The sequence below is a fragment of the Helianthus annuus genome, chromosome 9 (genome assembly GCF_002127325.2).
Source record: "Helianthus annuus cultivar XRQ/B chromosome 9, HanXRQr2.0-SUNRISE, whole genome shotgun sequence".
NCBI lineage: Eukaryota > Viridiplantae > Streptophyta > Magnoliopsida > Asterales > Asteraceae > Helianthus > Helianthus annuus.
Window position 1 is genome coordinate 95,349,524 of NC_035441.2, and position 12,074 is coordinate 95,361,597.

Below are 12,074 nucleotides of genomic sequence, written 5' to 3' on the forward strand. Positions count from 1 at the left end.
AACGGATGGAGATTAGGACGCACCCTAGGACGCCACGTGTCAGGATGCGTGTGGAGGCTACGAGTCGAATCAGCCAAGCTAGGGCCTACCCTAGCTTGCCTCGCGGGCCGCGAATCCCTTGACCGAGTTCTACGCGGGGCGCGACAAGGTCCGAATGAGGCACTATATATAGAGGCCATCGGCCTTTAGTCCCAACTCACACCACAACTTCTTTCTCTCTCGAAAATTTACATAGTATAAGCTATTCTCGGGCATAATACCCCCCTAAATAACGAACTTCTGCCTCGTTGTAAGTATCATAACCCCGGTTACGTATTAGATACGTTGCCCGATTGATCCAGGGTTCCGTAACGGCTGTCGTGGTTCTGCCCGACGTAGTCGTTGGAATGTCGTCTCGGGGAGGGTATTGCCAATGTAAATATTGAGTTATTATACTAACGCATGTGCATTTGTGTATTTAATAGATAATCACTAGGAAATCCTTAAGGAAAACCCTAAGACAACAATGTGAGTAATCTCCTTTTTGTTAACTGTTTTTACAAAACCTCACTTAATTAACATTACATTAAACAGTGATTGAGTATTTGTATTCTACAATTATCGTCGGTATATTGGGGTTTTGTATACAAAATTTGTTACTACATTGTGAGTAGTAACATGACCACAAGTCGGGTTGATAGTACCGTGGGTGGTAATTAAAGTAGATGGAAACAAATGTAATTGCGCGACCGCCCTCAATACTGTACAATGGTTTTATTTAACTTGATTAAACTGAAATTCACTCACCAGTATTTCCCACTGACAAAATGTTTTTAAACGCGTTTCAGGTAACAAAATGTGAAAGCCAAATTGAAGCCAGCTGGACAGCACTAAAGGCTTGGAAAAGAGGCTTTGACGTTACCTAAAATAAAGAGATGTTTTATTTAAATAAAATAGGGTTTATCCCTATGAAAATGTATGTACTTAAAAGTTGGGATTTTCTCACGTGGTTAATATTATAAAAGTGTGGTATTTTACTCTGATAAAATATTTCCTAACTACAGTCCTGATGTAATTTCCGCTGCCAAAAGGATAAAACACAAATACCACCGAAACTGGTCGCGGCCACCCGTTCCCGGGTTTGTTAGGGGACGGGGGTTGCGACAGAAGGTGGTATCAGAGCTAAGCCACTGATTCAGCCACAGAAGTGTTCTGCTGACACCAAAATATTATATGTTAGGAAATTGATTTCGGAAATACGTGCATAACTGTACATTATTATTGTGTGTTATTTGAATATTTGTTAGTTTACAGTATGAGCGACCAAGGACCTTCCGACTGTGACAACCCTCATAATTGCATGTATCCGTATGATTTATTAATGATAATTAAAGTGCTTGATGACTGTGCTGAATTACTTAATTGCTTTCTAATTTACTGCGTCATACTTACATTTGCTTGTTAACATACTAGTCTCGTGCAGAAGATTGACTAAATGGTCCTGTATGTTTTCCTAAGTGTTGGGAATTAAAAGTGTTACAAAAAGATATATACATATATATATATAGGACACTATATGGAATAACTTAGCACTTTAACGGAACGGTATCTAACCGAACAACCGGACATTACCCGGGACACCAAAATATTGCAAGAAATATTGTTTCATTATTTCTTGGCTAGTCATGATCCCCGAGTACCCTAACACCCACTAAATTCTCTAGTAAACTAACCATGTAATCATATACTTGGATTTTAACTTATTTTAATAAGATCTTGCTTGAAAGATTAAACAAAATATGGAGGTGAAAGAATATAAGTATGGTGCATATACTTGCAAATCATTCCATATCCTTCTCATATCTTACAAAATCACCCAACTCCCTCACATCTCCCCTCTCTCCCTCTCGGCCCTCAACATAACCGCCACCATCACCACCTTAACACCACCATATTCTTCCATTTTCAAGCTCCATACATGTGTTAACATGTGCTTTGTGGTGTAGCTTGTGGATCATCAAAGAGCTTCATTTCTTGCTTTTTCACACCACATTTCTTCATCTTTTTCACTAGTGTTCTTCCCTACCCTTGGTACTAGTTGTAAGTTCTTCTTTAACTCTTGTTCATCTTATTTTTATGGTTAAAGTTGTAGTATGTTAAGTATATCAAGAACACTAAAGAACAAGAACTAAAAACATGGACATAAAGCTTTAAATACAGTTTACTTGATGATGAAATGTTGTTAGTAGGATGTTGCTATGAATATGTCCCTCATTAAGTCCCTCATTTTATATCGACTTAATCGCCGAGGCCAATGGTGAGCGGGTCATTAGTTAATAGCGCTATTAGGTTTAACAAACCTCACACCATGCCAGTCGGACGGGCGTGTACTAATGGACTATGGCAAACTGTCAATGATGATAGACATTGACGTAGGGCACAACTTATTTTCGTTAGTAGTCGATATGGTAACGGTCTAGTGGTTCACATGGGGAAGCCCCCACTGATTATGAATTATGGTTTGGGTAATAAAGAAGGAACTGGTTAATCATGTTTTCAACTATGGGGTAACCCCCACGGCAAGTAAGCCAGCAAAAGATAAACCATGTTTCGGAAACCACTTAAAACTAAACAACCAACTGTGAACTCACTCAACTTTGTTGTTGACTCGTTGTTACATGCCTTACAGGTCGTTAGATGCTTATGGAGCTTGCACGAGGAGGAGGTCGTTGTGGGATATGGACTGTTATGTCCCGTGCTTAATATTTGAAACTTATGAACTTATAAGACTTATGTTTTGGTTTTACATCTTATGCTTCCGCTATTAACTTAAAGTTGGTTACTTCCTCTTGGTCACCAATTGTATTGTGTTTGGTTTTATTTACTTAAGAGTAAACTTCCGTTTTGCTCCCCGTGGTTTGGTCACTTTAACGGTTTTGCCCCAAACCTTTAAAAATAGCCATTTTACTCCCTGATGTTTTGGTTTTGTTGCCAGTTTGCTCCCTGCGGGGAGCAAAACGGAAATACAAACAATTTGGATGGAGTTAGAGGCAAGGATCAAACTGCCCAAAAAACCGAAACATCAGGGAGTAAAATGGCTATTTTTAAAGGTTTGGAGCAACACCGTTAAAGTGACCAAACCACAGGGAGCAAAATGGAAGTTTACTCTTTACTTAATTACGTTGTTCAATATGATTGGTGGCTCGATCCTGGTCATGTCACGTCTCCAAGTGGTGATACTCCGCATGTGGATTTTGGGGGTGTGACAGATTGGTATCTGAGCCATTGGTTATAGTGAACTTGGTTTTAAAAAGGGAAAAGCTTTTTTGAAAAAAAAAACCAGACTATAACCTGTACAGTGCTCAACGATCCACAACGACTCTTCGCTCCACCTGCAAGGCTCAACACTTTAGGTGATGTGATTTAAGTTTATATTGCCTACCTACTAGATCACTTTTGCGTAATGTGTTGTTTATGGTATGTTTATTTAGAATAGTAGCATGCTGTCTGTTAGCCCTACTGCGTTCCTTATGACACACAATTGTTTACTTGAAATTTGGCAAGTGGTGGTCAAATTCTTTCCTGATTTTTTTCGTCACCCCGCTACAACGACTGTTTGTGCGTTCTATCTATTCGTACGATCACCTCGACATGACGTCGCCATTTGCCGCTCCGTACATTCGGCTTGTACGTCAACATTCAAAGACCATACCTGGCTCAAACGAACTCGGGTTTCGGAGAACTATACCCACACATCCCTGTTAACGAACCTCATCATCTCCACTGGTCGTCGTTACCAGAAACGAAGCAGCCACAGTTACGCGCGTTCGTCTTGCAACTCGCAACCCTACCAACCAAACTTTGTTTTAGACAAGTGATATACTTCCATGATCGTGATGCAATGAACTTCCTTTTTTGTGTCATGCCGCCACACCTCACTACTAGAATTGCCTCTAAGCAACAGATTACTTGGTTAAATTCTTCTGTTATTGGTGAACCCCTGTTTTCGCTAGAATCTTCGCATGAACCTCACTAATTCCCTGTTTCTTCGATTGGCAACTGATTTAACGAAACGCCAACAACCATACCACGATTTTCACCGATCACAAGACTACCTTATCACCCTGTTGGATGGTTTATTAGCTTTATCGTATACCCAACTCAGCGAATGAATACCATTACTGGTGAAATAGTCTTCAGGACATTTAGGGATGGAGATATGGATCATTCAACCCACCGGCGAAGACGATAATTTATACTTTTACCTGACCCACCTTACACTACAAGAGACGTACTTTATATTCATGATAGTTTTTCTTATATATGCAGGATCTTTGCACTAGCTCTTGCACCGACACATGATTATTGATTAATGATACGCCCAATTTCTACCATTGGCATAGATCAAACCATCACTCTCTTACCACAGTGACATTAAGTTCTCGCTACTCCATGTTGAGATACTGAAATGAACACGCACTCGCTTAGAGAATTTGGTAGGCTCGACCTTCGATCATTAGTGATCACTCCTTGAAACCTTGAGGGTGGTGATGTATTGTTGATACGATCATACTCTCTTGAACACGTTTTCGCATCTTTCCTTTGGAACCTCACGACTATGCAGACGTATTTTGGATTCATTCGCACAACCCAAGGAACTCCTCATAACTTGGTTGCTTACTTGATGAATCACAAACCCACCTAAGTTCATGGATTTAGGTGAATTGTTCCTCCTTTCCATGTGGGCGAGTCCGACGACTTTTGATGGAAGTCTCAGTGAATCTTAACACTACACACTTGTACGACAATCATGCTGCTATGTTGAATTCTTGTTCTGATTGATTTAACCCCGTGACAGCTATATTCGATCAACGGCATACTTTATAATAACTATACCCAACTTGCATACAACCAGCTGTACCTTCGACATCAGGTAAACCCCTGTTAGGGATTATTAAACGCTTATTCATCGATTGCGGCTACCCTTTCTCATGTTTCCCCACCCATACACGTTATACTTTCAAACCCTACGCTCTTAAAAGTGTTCCCCGCGGACACTCGCTTGGACAAGTTACGCTCTATAAACGTTACTTAGTGAGCATTGGGCCATGAACATGTTGATACCCCAGGTACTTTTCCTTGATCTTGATACGGCCTATATGGTTCCTCAGACACGATAGATATGTCCCTTATTTTCTTTGACGACATCCGAACCCACTTGAAAAACTGTCCTCGCAACTACAAGAGCTCTTGGACAAGGGTTTTATTCGCCCTAGCTCTTCGCCCTGGGGAGCTCCAGTCTTGTTTGTGAAGAAGAAAGACGGTACTTCAGAATGTGTATTGACTATCGCAAACTGAACAAGGTGACTGTGAAGAATCGTTATCCCCTCCCACATATAGACGACTTATTCGACCAGTTGCAAGGGTCGAGTTTCTATTCCAAGATTGACCTGAGGTCAGGTTACCATCAACTGAGAGTCCGAGACGAGGATATCTCTAAAGCAACATTCAGGACTCGTTATGGGCATTACGAGTTTCTAGTTATGCCTTTCGTATTGACGAATGCACCTGCGGTCTTCATGGATCTCATGAACCGAGTGTGCAAACCCTACCTGGATAAGTTCGTTATCGTTTTCATCGATGACATCCTGATCTATTCAAAGAGTCAGGAAGAACACGAGCGACACCTGAGGCTTATTTTGGAACTTCTTCGAACAGAGCAGTTGTATGCCAAATTTTTCAAATGTGACTCCTAGCTTCGCGAAGTCCACTTTCTAGGCCACGTGGTAAACAAGGATGGGATTCATGTTGATCCATCCAAGGTAGACTCGATCAAGAACTGGCCTGCACCCCGTACACCAACAGAAATCCGCCAATTCTTGGGTTTGGCGGGCTACTACAGAAGATTCATCAAGGATTTCTCTAAGATTGCGCAACCTCTCACCTCGCTAACTCAGAAGGGTGTCACCTATCGTTGGGGTGATGCACAGGAATCTGCTTTTCAGTACTTAAAAGATAGACTTTGTAGCGCGCCTATCCTCTCATTGCCTGAGGGCACAAATGATTTTGTGGTTTATTGCGACGCTTCCATCCAAGGACTTGGTTGCGTGTTGATGCAACGTGACAAGGTCATTGCCTATGCATCACGCCAACTTAAAGTTCACGAAAGCAACTACACTACGCACGACCTGGAATTGGGAGCAGTTGTTTTCGCACTTAAGATATGGATACATTACCTGTACGGTACCAAGTGCACCATTTACACCGATCACAGGAGTCTCGAGCATATCTTCAAGCAAAAGGAGTTAAACATGCGACAACGTCGATGGGTCGAGCTCTTGAATGATTACGAATGTGCGATCAAGTACCATCCGGGCAAAGCCAATGTTGTGGCCGACGCCCTCAGTTGAAAGGATACTATACCTAAACGTGTGCGAGCATTACAACTTACCTTCCAATCTAGTCTTCCTACTCAGATACGAGATGCTCAGGTTGAAGCATTGAAAGCAGAGAACATCAGGGCGGAATCCCTATGAGGCTCAAGAAAACGGTTAGAACAAAAGGAAGACGGCGCCTAATATGTAAACGGGCGCATCTGGGTCCCACTTTACGGAAACTTACGCGAGCTTGTGATGGATGAAGCGCACAAGTCTCGTTACTCAGTACATCCTGGTTCGGATAAGATGTACCATGACTTAAAGACCACATACTGGTGGCCTAGTATGAAAGCCAACATAGCAACCTACGTCAGTAAATGTTTGACTTGTGCGAGAGTCAAGATCGAATACCAGAAACCATCAGGCCTACTTCAACAAACAGAGATCCCGATATAGAAATAGGAGCAAATTTCCATGGATTTTGTTACTGGCCTGCCTAGATCTCAACGCCGAAATGACACTATTTGGGTAATAGTGGATCGATTGACTAAGTCTGCACATTTCTTGGCTATCAAGGAAACGGATAAGTTTTCTACTCCAGCAGACGTCTACCTGAAGGAAGTAGTATCAAGGCATGGAGTGCCAACCTCCATCATTTCTGATCGTGACTCGCATTTTACATCTGAGTTCTGGCAAGCTATGCACAAGTCCTTTGGCTCTCGATTAGACATGAGCATGGCATATCATCCACAGACGGATGGGCAATCTGAACGCACCATCCAAACCCTTGAAGACATGCTTAGGGCATATGTAATCGACTTTGGTAATGGCTGGGAAAAACACCTCCCGTTAATGGAGTTTTCGTATAACAACAACTACCACACCAGTATCCAGGCCGCTCCGTTCGAGGCCTTGTACGGACGGAAGTGCCGATCACCTCTTTGTTGGGCAGAGGTTGGCGACAGTCAAATCACTGGCCCAGAACTTGTAGTAGATACAACCGAGAAGATTGCTCAGATACGACAATGAATGGCGGCAGCGCGTGACCGTCAGAAAAGCTACACTGATAAGCGCAGGAAACCACTCGAGTTCCGGGTTGGGGATCGGGTGCTACTCAAAGTCTCACCTTGGAAAGGTGTAGTTCGTTTTAGCAAACGAGGCAAAATTAATCCGCGTTATGTCGGACCGTTCGAAATCATTGAGAAAATTGGCAAAGTCGCCTACAAGCTGAACCTACCGGCAGAACTCAGCGGAGTTCACAATGTTTTCCATGTGTCGAATCTGAAGAAGTGTCTATCAGATGAGACCCTCATAGTTCCTCTCAAGGGACTCACTATCGACGATCAGCTGCGATTCGTCGAGGAACCAGTAGAGATTACTGATCGAGATGTTAAGGTTCTCAAGCGTACCAGGATACCTCTTGTTCGAGTTCGTTGGAATTCCCGTCGTGGCTCGGAGTATACCTGGGAACGAGAAGACCAAATGAAACTCAAGTATCCCCAGTTGTTTAAGAAAAGTGCAACCACTACTGAGGCTGAAGCTACTGCAGAATTTCGGGACGAAATTCCAAACCAACGGGGGGATGATGTGACACCCTAGGAAAAACCAGGAAACCACGCAACTTAAGTAGCTTCCTCAGTAATCACGTGCTAAATTTCGGGACAAAATTTTCTTAACAGGGGGAGAATGTGACAACCCTCATAATTGCATGTATCCGTACGATTTATTAATGATAATTAAAGTGCTTGATGACTGTGCTGAATTACTTAATTGCTTTCTAATTTACTGCGTCATACTTACATGTGCTTGTTAACATACTAGTCTTGTGCAGAAGATTGACTAAATGGTCCTGTATGTTTTCCTAAGTGTTGGGAATTAAAAGTGTTACAAAAAGATATATATAGGACACTATATGGAATAACTTAGCACTTTAACGGAACAGTATCTAACCGAACAACCGGGCATTACCCGGGACACCAAAATATTGCAAGAAATATTGTTTCATTATTTCTTGGCTAGTCATGATCCCCGAGTACCCTAACACCCACTAAATTCTCTAGTAAACTAACCATGTAATCATATACTTGGATTTTAACTTACATTTACCAACTTGTTATCAAATATTACAATTAACCCCCCCCCCCATACCCAATTTCGGTCACCAAGAGGACCCACAAAAATCCGCACCATACTTCCTAGATTTTTCTCTATATTTTAATAAGATCTTGCTTGAAAGATTAAACAAAATATGGAGGTGTAAGAATATAAGTATGGTGCATATACTTGCAAATCATTCCATATCCTTCTCATATCTTACAAAATCACCCAACTCCCTCACATCTCTCCTCTCTCCCTCTCGGCCCTTAACATAACCGCCACCATCACCACCTTAACACAACCATATTCTTCCATTTTCAAGCTCCATACATGTGTTAAGAGGTGCTTTGTGAAGATTGTAGCTTGTGGATCATCAAGGAGCTTCATTTTTTGCTTTTTCACACCACATTTCATCATCTTTTTCACTAGTGTTCTTACCTAGCCTTGGTGCTAGTTGTAAGTTCTTGTTTAACTCTTGTTCATCTTATTTTTATTGTTAAAGTTGTAGTATGTTAAGTATATCAAGAACACTAAAGAACAAGAACTAAAAACATGGACATAAAGCTTTACATAAAGTTTACTTGAGGATGAAATGTTGTTAGTAGGATGTTGCTATGAATATGTTTTTAATTTCTTATTGATTCTTGGTTATGTAATATTAATCACCATATGGAGCTTGTTAAATGATGGTTAGAAATAAGATTTAATAAGGTTAGAAGGTGATTAGGGGATTATATGAAATAATCACCTTCTAGTTTAAATATGAACTTGAAAGGAAAGGATTTTCTTGAAATATAAGTAAACAAGTAGGTTGATGATCATGTAGATCCGAGTTTACAAAAAGACTTTTCTAAATAAACCAAGTTCAAGAATCAATTTTTGGAAAATCATGACTTTTACATACACTTACATCATTTTTTGAAATAAAATGAGTGTGAAAACATTTTATTTACAAGAAGAGTTCAAAAGGTTAATTTTTGTAAAAATTGTTTACAAGTTGTAAACACTAAAGTCTTTTAAGAAAATGATTTTTAAAGAAATAATTACACTTTGGAGGGTAACTAAACCCACTAAACGCCTTACCAAGTTACTACGCGTTTTTATGATACATCAAGTTCATGTTGGTTTGTAAATAAAGTAATTTACTCTTGGTAAATTGTTGTTGATTGTTGAATGATTTTTGGAAAAGAAAATGATATGCTTATTAGCATGGACACCTCCATTTACAAAGGAAACTCTGGCGAAATTTTCTAAAAATTCCAACACTTAGAAATTATTTTTCTAGCAAGTGTTCACAAATACGTTTTAACTTTGTTTTTTTTTTTCAAAATAAACTTCGCCATGAGTTTTATTACAAAAATGCAAAGTATCGGAGGTTGATTTTTACAAGTAAAATGGTTAAATATATATTTAGAATATATATTTTATATTAGAACACTTGTGTGGATACTTGTTTATTGGTGAGAAGTTATATCATTTTAAAGTAAAATAATATAACTTAACAAAGTACCTTCACATTAGAATTGTGTGGTACGTGATAGAAGTAATGAGTAGATAAACCGTACGTAGGATACATGTTATGCATGCACGAAAAACTGATTGTTATCTGTACCTTATTAGGACGTGCTTGATTTCTGATTATTAGAGTAACTAATCTAACCGAGCAAACCACGGTGATTTCACACACTTTCTAAGGCATGGGATTCCCGATGGTTGGGAATGGGTTAAAGAATTAAAACGGAACCTACATATCCTCCTTGGGTAGGATATGTACCACCATCCTCCATGGGTAGGATGCCAATATTAATCCTGCATATTCTCCTTGGGTAGAATACGTACGTTCGTCCTCCTTGGGTAGGACAACAACCTTAAAACTTACTAGACAAAACTCTATCATTAAGTCCCTCATTTTATATCGACTTAATCGCCGAGGCCAATGGCGAGCGGGTCATTAGTTAATAGTGCTATTAGGTTTAACAAACCTCACACCGTGCCAGTCGGACGGGCGTGTACTAATGGACTATGGCAAACTGTCAATGATGATAGACATTGACGTAGGGCACAACTTATTTTCGTTAGTAGTCGATATGGTAACGGTCTAGTGGTTCACATGGGGAAGCCCCCACTGATTATGGATTATGGTTTGGGTAATAAAGAAGGAACTGGTTAATCATGTTTTCAACTATGGGGTAACCCCCACGGCAAGTAAGCCAGCAAAAGATAAACCATGTTTCGGAAACAACTTAAAACTAACCAACCAACTGTGAACTCACTCAACTTTGTTGTTGACTCGTTGTTACATGCCTTACAGGTCGTTAGATGCTTATGGAGCTTGCACGAGGAGGAGGTCGTTGTGGGATATGGACTGTTATCTCCCGTGCTTAATATTTGAAACTTATGAACTTATAAGACTTATGTTTTGGTTTTACGTCTTATGCTTCCGTTATTAACTTAAAGTTGGTTACTTCCTCTTGGTCACCAATTGTATTGTGTTTGGTTTTATTTACTTAATTACATTGTTCAATATGATTGGTGGCTCGATCCTGGTCATGTCACGCCTCCAAGCGGTGATACTCCGCATGTGGATTTTGGGGGTGTGACACCAACGCCTACCGTCAGTTGTCCAGCTCACCTAGAAGCGAAGGCACCTCTTCACAGCCTGCCCTCTTAGGGTATTCTGCTAACAATGAAAATGGGATATTCGTATTTAAGGCTCAGTCTGATGAGCCATTCCCTCCTAAAAAGAGAGGAAGGTTCAGTAGAGGAGCGCATGAACGTAGGAAAAGAATGAAAAAGTTACAACAGTAGCGAGCCCTAAAGCAGCCGCCAAGAGAGAAACAAATGCCCATACCCAAGATATGCTCAATAGGAGTCTAGCAAACTTTCATATCCTAGCAACCACAGCTGCCGATCCTAATCTGGAGCAACTTATAGCACCCCAACCATTACCACTATTCCCCACACAGCTAATGGAAATCGAGAACAACCCAGAAAACCAATTCCCAATGCCTGATTTTAACCCAGATGAGATACCTAGGATACTAGCATCTAAGGGACAGACTACGACCGGTGGCTAGATGAACATAGGGATTACCAGTAACGCTACCCAATACAAGAAGATGAACCCATGCCAAATCTAGCAGCCTACCCAGGTTTGGACCCTCTAGATCCCTACTATGATAGCGATCAATACATCAGGGAAATTTTAGAGAATCCATACCCGTACCCGGAACCCATGCCCTAGTTTCCAAACCCAGTCCCAGCACCTGCACCCCCAATGAGTGCAGAAAATGTGCAAGAACTCCGAACCTTCGGTGAGGAGATTTTAGAAAGTAGCGAGAGGATGAGGCAGGTCGGAGAACGACTCGTCTGGAAGTATGACGAGCGTAATATGGAGTTCTGGATGAACCCATATCAGTAATGGTGGTGGTAGTAGTAATAATAATAATAATAATAATAATAATAATAATAATAATAAAATAATAAAATAATAATATATATAATATGTGTGTATGTTTGAAATATATATATATATATATAGACAATAGCTATAGATGTCTACTAGTATTGTAATTTTTATTTCAGTTATATTGTAATATATATGGATGCATAGTATAAGAA